The sequence below is a fragment of the Heterocephalus glaber genome, unplaced genomic scaffold (assembly GCF_053883595.1).
Source record: "Heterocephalus glaber isolate CG9 unplaced genomic scaffold, H.glaber_assembly_v1.0 deba00001497, whole genome shotgun sequence".
Lineage (NCBI taxonomy): Eukaryota > Metazoa > Chordata > Mammalia > Rodentia > Bathyergidae > Heterocephalus > Heterocephalus glaber.
Window position 1 is genome coordinate 49,679,197 of NW_028258320.1, and position 8,620 is coordinate 49,687,816.

Consider the following 8,620-nt stretch of genomic DNA (forward strand, 5'->3'; position numbering starts at 1 on the left):
TTAACTGATGTGGTATTTGGACCTCAAGAGGGACCTGATTTGGATTATAACACAGGGGCTGGAGAAGCTAAATGGGAGTTTTACTTCCAGGCCATTTTTGTAGGTGTGCACCAAGGGATGCCGAAGCCTTTAAAGACAATAAGCTAAGTTCTATCAGATAAGCTAAGCTCTGATGAAAACCCAGCTACTTTTCAACTCTGGTTTGAAGGTGCATTGTATAAATATAGTAGTCTTATTGGTGAGCTCCAGATATTAGGAAAAGTTCCAGAAACTCCAAAAGGTCCTACAAGCTGGGATAAGTCAATTATTAATGTAGCTTATTAGGTCTTTAATAATCATGACAAAATAAAAGACAAACAAAAGTTAAGTAAGAAATAGGAAGGCTAAAAAAAGGAAAAGAAAAAAAAAAAGAAATAGGAAGGCTAAGGCCAAGATCACCCTAATGGATATAAAACCCATGGTGCTAAGGGGAACTGACGTAATCCAAAAAGTGATGGAAGCAAGTCAGAGTACTTCAAATGCTAGAGACTGGGGAACTGGGAAAAAGAGTGCCCTCTAAAGCTGCCATCCTTGTGAAGCCTTCCAAAACACTGAAGACCCTTGGCACTGAAAGGACTGCCTTCATTCCCACAAAGGGATGAGGTCATCTAACACCATGGTGGCCAGACAAAAATGCTTAAATAGTGAACAGTGGTGCCCAAAGAGGTCTGCATAGCCCCCAAACAAAGAAATCCTCATCACCTTTCAGGAGCCTTGAGTGATCCTAGCTGTAGCAGGCAAGCCTTTGTTATATTGGGGTGTCTTACTGAATTCTAATTTTTTATTGGAGTGAACATTCATCCCATTCCAAAGTTGTTATTGGCCTTGAAGTAGTTAGCCATCAGCTTTCTTTATCCCCACTCTGTTAGTTGGAAAATTTCCTTTTTCAAGCTGGCTTTATGGTGATACCAGACCCTGGACCACTGATTGGAAGAGATATACTCTTCCTACTTGGGCCACTCTGTCATTCGAACCTCTGGCAACTCAACTAGTTGCTAGGGACCCAACTGCCCTGACCCCATGGGGCCCGATTTCTCTGCCAAGAGTGGATCCTCAAGTATGGTATGATGATGCCCTGGGGAAGGCTGTCAAGGCCACTCCAGTGGTAATTAAGGTGAAGGACCTTAATCTATATCCTCACAAAAAGCAGTAAACTTCTTATGAGAGAAACTAGGCAGGGGCTAAAGCCCATTATTGATAAATTTTCGGCTAGAGGGTTGCTGGTGCCATGCCAGTCCCTGTGCAATACACTCATTTTACTAATAGTCCAGCCATCAGCAGAATATTATCACCTACTAGAAGATCTCAGACCCATCCATAAGGCACTGGTACCTATTCACCCATACACTCTTTTAACACAGATCCCAGGAAACACTAATTGTCCTTCTATCCTTAGTCTCAAAGATGCCTTCTTTCCTATCCCTGGGGATCCCCAACTCCAATACATGTTTGGCTTTGAATGGTAAGAACCCAAACAGAGCTTCACAAATAGAATGCTGTACTTGGACTGTCTTGCCTCATGGTTTAGAGATAGCCCCATTTGTTTACACAGGGCTTAGCCTGTGACCTAAGAGACTTAAAGTTTAAAAAGGGAGACCTATTACAATTTGTAGATGGTCTCCTCATTTATAGCCCCACCAAAGAGTTATCTGATAAAACATAAAAACTCTCAATGTTCTAGCAAAAAGTGGTTACACAATGTCCCAATTTAAGTTTCAGATTTGTCAATAAAGAATGACATATCTTGTATATGTTTTAACACCAGGACAAAGACAGCTGTCCTCAAGGAAAACACAGGTAATTTGCTGGCTGGATCCTCTGGAATCTAAACAGCAGCTGAGGGCTTCTACAAATACTGGGCTTCCGGAATATATGAATAACCCATTTTGGAATAATAGCCAAACTCCTATATGGGGCAGCTCGAGGGCCACAAACTGAACCCTTGAAATGGACAGCTGCCGCTTAAGAGGGCTTCAAGGTCCAGATGTAGGCCCCAGCATTAAGAATCTCAGACTTAATTAATCCTTTTTCTCTCATTACGGTTGAAAAACAAGGAGTAACCACTGGAGTGCTAACTCAGCATCTGGACCAGGAAAGCTGACCTACTTTTCCAAATGACTAGATGGAGTGATACAGAGCTAGCCTAGCTGCCTGCGAACAATAGCCACTATGGCACTCTTAGTGAAGGAAGCTTCTAAAATAACATTGGGATAAAAGCTCTCAGTTCTAAATCCACAGCAGGTTAAGCCATTGTTAGAACTCAAGGGACATTTGTGGATGACTGGAGAAAGTCTCACTAAATATCAGGCCATCCTTACTGAAAACTCAGATGTTTTTCTTCCATCTTGCACCACTCTAAATCCAGCCACCCTCCTCCCAACTGAGTAACAGGCAGAAAACAAGTGTGAACAAACTATCACCTAGAATTATGCCAGCTACTCCTATCTGAGTGACCAGCCATTGACAGGGATGGCTAGTACATGGTTGGCTGACAACAGCAGTTTCATAAAGGATGGCATGAGGAGGGCAAGTTATGCCACAGTCAGGCCTACCCAGGTCATTGAAACAAGAGGACTCCCTCCTGGGACTTCTGCCCAAAAGGTAAAACTTATTGGCCTTACTTGAGCTCTCCAACTTGCCCAGGGCAAGAGGGTTAATATATACAATGACTCTCAATAGACCTTTCAGGTCTTATATCTGCACGTAGCCATCTAGAAAGAAAGTGGACTTTTGACTAATTACCAGTCACCAATAAAACATGAACTGGAGATTCTCAACCTTCTTAAGGCAGTAAATTTCTCAAATGAGGTAGTAGCTTCCCATTACCATTGTCCATTGCTGGGAACATCAAGACTTCTTGGACCTTGTCTCCCAGGGTAATTCTAAGGCATATTCAGCTGCCATACAGGCTGCTCACCAAAATAATCCTGGTCTATCAATAGTTTTTCCCATTGGCCCATTCCAGGATCTTGATTAAGAACCAGGATGTTCTGCAGAGGAGATTCAATAATTAGTAATGAAGGAGGAGATCAAAAGAAACAACAGTGGTATGTGGGACCCTCACTATTCTTGCCACAATGAGTACAGTGGAAGGTCACTAAGTCCCTACATGATGCCTCCCATCTAGGGCAGATACCACTGCAACTATGGCACATAGGCTCTTTATAGGGTTTGGAGTCCATAACATTGTAACCCAGTTCAGTAAGGTATGCCCTGACTGTGCCCTCGATAATCTACATATTCATTTTCTCCCATTCCCTGAACAAATACAATGATATGGGTCCTCCCTAGAGAAGATTAGCAAATAGAAACCTCCATGCCTTTATGTAAGGGGTATTCTCTTGTGTATAAATACCACATTTTCTTTATCAATTCATCTGTTGATGGACATATAGGCTATTTCAAAAATCTAACTAGTATAAATTGTGCTTCTATAAATATGGGTATTCACATAGCCCTGAAATATGATGATTTTAACTCTTTTGAAGCGTTACCTAGAAGAAGATACCTATAAAGGGAATAGCTGGGTCAAATGGAATTTCCAGTTTTAGTTTTTTGAAGAATCTCCACATTCATTTCCATAATGATTCTAGTGTACATCCCCATTAACAATTTAGAAGAGCCCCTTTCCCCCCATAGCCTTGCCAGCTTTTGTTATGATTTGATTTCTTGATGATAGCCATTCTTTCTGGCGTAAGATGGTATCTCAATGAAGTTTTAATTTGCGTTTATGGGTAGTGATTTCTGGGTAATTTGTACTAATGCATAGTGATGTTGAACATTTCTTCATATGTTTATTGGCCATTTGTACTTCTTCTGAGAAGTATCTATTAATTTCAGTTGCCCATCTTTTGACTGGGTCTTTTATTTTGGGGGGTTTAATTTTTTAAAGTTCTTTATATAGTCTAGATGTTAGTCCTCTGTCGAAGGGATAGCTGGCAAACATTTTTTTTCCCCATTCTGTAGGTTGGTTCTTCACTCTGCTGATTTTCCTTTGCTGTGCAGAAGATTTAAATTTGATATGATCTCATTTATCGATTCTTAATATTATTTGTTGTGCACTGGGGTTCTTTGCCTACACGTATGTCTTCAAGAGTTTTACCTATTTTATATTCTAGCATGTTAAGCATTTTTATGTTAACATTTAGATTTTTGATCCTTTTTTATATTTAGTTTAGTAAAATGGTGAAATATATGGGTCTAGACTTAATCTTTTGCATGTGGATATCCAAGTTTTCCAGCATCATTTATTAAAGAGGCTATCTTTTCCCCAATGTATGTTTTTGGTCTTTTTGGTCAAAGATCAAATAGCTGAATGTGACTGAGGTTGTTTCTATTTCTTCTATTCTGTTCCATTGATCACATGCCTGTGTTTGTGCCAGTATTACACTGTTTTAATCACAGTAGATTTGTAGCATAACTTTGGATTGTGATGTCTCCTCCTTTCCTTTTGTTACCTATTCTGGGTCTCTTCTGGTTCCATATGAATATCAGGATTGTTTTCTCTGGATCCGATGGTATTTTCATTGGGAATGCTTTAAATCTATAAATCAGTTTTGGAAGTACAGCCATTTTGATTATATTGCTTCTGCCAATCCAGGAATGGGGGATATTGTTCCCTTTTCTGATGTCCTTTGCAATTCCTTTTTCAGAGAGATGTGATTTTTATTGTAGAGGTCTTTCACTTCCTTGGTTAGGTTAATTCCTAAGTATTTAAATTTTCTTCATGCTTTTGTGAGTGGTATTCTCAGTGAGTCTCTTTCTCAGTGAGTACATTATTAGTGTATAGAAATGTTATTAATTTTTCTGTGTTGATTTTGTATCCTGCTACATTGCTAAATTTGATTACTTAATTCTAGGAGTCTTTTGGTGGAGATTTTGGATCTTGTAAGTAAGTGTTCATACCATCTGCAAATGATACTTTGTTTTTTTTTAAAGCACAACATATATTGGTACATTTTAGATATACATAATAATAACACTCATCATGGGGGATTTGTATCTGTACATATGTCCTGCCTCTTTTATTCCCATTATCCCTCCTCTCAAGACTCCCTCTCTTCCCTATATGCAAAAGCTTTGTTTCCATTTTTTCTTCTATTTTTAATTTTTTTCTTGCCCCTTTCTTCCTTTTCCCTCCCCCTTCTTATTCTCCTTCTCATTTGAACATTTTATTTATTTTTTTAATTAAAAAAATTTTTTTTTTATTTTTTGGTACTGGGGATCGAACTCAGGTCCTTGTGCTTGCACAGCAGGTGGTGAAACCACTGAGCTAAATCCCCGGCCCCATCATTTAAACATTTTATTCCAATTTCCCACTATCTATTATACATTTTAGTCCTTATTTTCACTTACAGTTTCTCACATCAGAGAAAAGTGTGGTATTTAAATATGGGTGCTCAATTTATTTCACTTAAGAGTGTGGTCTCAAGGTCCATCCATTTAGCTATAAATGTCTCAAGCTCATTCTGCTTTATGGCAGAGTAGTACTCCATTGTATAAAAAATCTCTTTATCCATTTGTCGGTTGATGGGCCTTTGTGCTGTTTCCAAGATTTAGCTTTTACAAAGTGTGCCACTATAAACATGAATGTTCATATATCATTGTGGTATGATGCTTTTAATTTAATTGGAAAGATATAAAGAAGGGGAATAGCTGGGTCAAATGGAATCTCTAGTTTTAATTTTTTGAGGAATCTCCACACTGATTTCCACAGTGGTTTTACCAGTCTAAACTCCCACCAACAGTGGAAAAAGGTTCCTTTCTTTCCACAGCCCAACCAACATTTGTTATTGGTTGATTTCTTCATAAGAGCCATTCTTTCTGGAGTGAGATAGAATCTGAGTTGTTTTAATTTGCATCTCAAATGACCAGTGATGTTGAACATTTTTTTAATATATTGATTTACTGTTTCTACTTCTGCATCTGAGAAGTATCTATTCATTTCAGATGCCCATTTTTTAATTTAGGTCTTTAAATTTGGGGAGTCTGATTTTTTGAGTTCTTTATATATTTTAGATATTAGTCCTTTGTCTGAGGAATAGCTGGCAGAACACTTTTCCCATACTGTGTGTGGCCTCTTCATTCTGTTGGTAGTTTCTCTTGCTGTGAAAAAGCTTTTTAATAAGATGAAATCCCTGTTGTTGATTCTTTGTGATATTTCCTGTACAATTGGGTTTTGTTCATAAAGTCTGCCTACACCAATGTCTTTGAGAGTTCCACCTAGTCTATCTTCAAACAGATTTAATACTTCTGGGTTTTTTTGTTTTGTTTTGTACCGGGGATCAAACTGGGGACCTTATGCTTGGGAGGCAGGCAGCGGAACCACTGAGCTAAATCCCTGGCCCAGTGCTTCTGTTTTAATATTTAGATCTTTGACTCATTTCAATTTTAGGTTACTGCATGGTGAAAGACATGGATCTAGTTTCAATATTTGGCATGTGGAAAGACATTTTTGCCAACATCATTTATTAAAGAGGCTGTCTTCCAGTGAAGGAGTTTCACTTCTTTGTCAAAGATAAGGTACCTGAGTATGTTTGGAGTTCTCTCTGCATCTCTGATCTGCTCCATTGATCCTCAAATCTGTTTTTTTGCCATTACTATATATTTTTTTAATCACAATAGCTTTGTAGTACAATTTCAAGTCAGGGATTGTGATGCTCCCTGCCTTGCCTTTGTTGCCCAGAATTGTCTTTGCAATTCTAGGTCTCTTCTGATTCCAAATGAATTTTAGGATTATTTTTTCTAATTCTCTGAGACATGCTGTTGGAATTTTGATCAGTTTTGCATTAAATCTGTGTAACAATTTTGGAAGTATGGCCATTTTCAGTATATTGGTTCCCCTAACTGAGAATAAGGGATATCTTTCCATTTTCTGATAGCCTCTTTGATCACCTTTTCAGAGTACTGTAGTTTTCAATGTAGAGGTTTTGTATTGACTTCTAAGTATTTCATTTTTTAGATGCTCTTGTGACAGGTGTGTTTGCTTCATTTCTCTTTCAGTGAGTTTGTTGTTTGTCTATAGGAATGCCATTGATTTTGAGTGTTAACTTTGTATCTAGCTATGCTTCTGAATTTGGCTATTAAATTACAAGTCTTTTGGTGGAGCTTTTGGGATCTTCTATGTAGGGTATCATATCATCCACAAATAATGATAATTTAACTTCATCCTTTTCTATCCTTATTCTTTTCATATTTTTCCCTTGTCTAATTGCTCTGGCTAATGTCTCCAGAACTATGTTGAATAGGAGTGGGGATAGTGGAATCCTTGTCTTTTTCCTGATTTTAGAATGAAATTTTTCCATTTTGACCATTTAGTATTACATTAGCTTTTGGTTTGTCATAGATGGCTTTTGTCAGATTGAAGTAAATACCATCTATTCCAATTTTCTGTGTTTTTTTTTTTTATCATGAATGGGTGTTGGACCTTGTCAGATGCTTTTTCTGCATCTATTGAGAAGATCATATGGTTTTTGTCCTTGGCTCTGTTAATATAGTGTATTACATTTATTGATTTGTGTATGTTGAACCATCCCTGCATCCCTGGGATGAATCCTACTTGGTCATGGGGCATAATCATCTTGATGATTTGCTGCATTCTGTTTTCTAGTATCTTTTTGAGGATTTTTGTGTCTATGTTTATTAAGGAGATTGGCCTGTAGTTCTCTTCTTTTTTTGGTACTGGGGATCGAACTCGGGTCCTTGCGCTTGCGCAGCAGGTGGCGAAACCACTGAGCTAAATCCCTGGCCCCTGTCGTTCTCGTTTTTGATAGGATCCTTCTCTGATTTTGGTACCAGGGTAATGCTTGCTCCAGGAATGAATTTGAGAGTACTACTTCCATTGCAATTTCATTAAAGAATTAGAGAAGTAGCAGCATTAGGCCTTCTCTAAATTTCTTGTAGAATTCAGCAGTGAATTTGTGAGGACCTGGGCTTTTCTTTGTTTGTAGGTTTTTAATTACATCTTCAATTTCATTGGCTGATATTGGTTTATTTAGAATTATTATATATTCTTGATTTAGTTTTAGTAATTCATATATATCTGGGAATCTGTCCATTTCTTCTCTGTTTTCCATCTTATTGTAGTGCAGGTTCTTGAGTAGGTATTGATGATCTTCTGCAGGAGCTATTGTGATTTCACCCTTTTCATTCCTAATTGCATGGGTTTGATTCTTTTCTTTTTTTCAATAAGGTTGGCAAGAGGTTTGTCAATTTTATTTAATCTTTCAAAGAACCAACTCTTAAGTTCATTGATTCTTTGTCTTGTTTTCTTAGCCTCTATTCTATTAATTTCTGCTCTGATGTTTATAATTTCTTCCCTCTTATGCAGCTTTGGGCTTGACATGTTCTTTTTTTTTCTAGAAGCCTGAGGTTCAACATTCGGTTGTTCATTTGACCTCACTGTTTTCCTGATATGGATATTCACAACTATAAATTTCCCTTATAGGACTGCTTTCATAGCATCCTATAAGTTCCTGTATGTTGTATTGGAATTATTGTTTAATTGTAGAAACTGTCTGATTTCTTCTTTAATTTTATCTGTAACCCATGGGTTGTTCAGGAGGGTGTTATTTTCCATGTG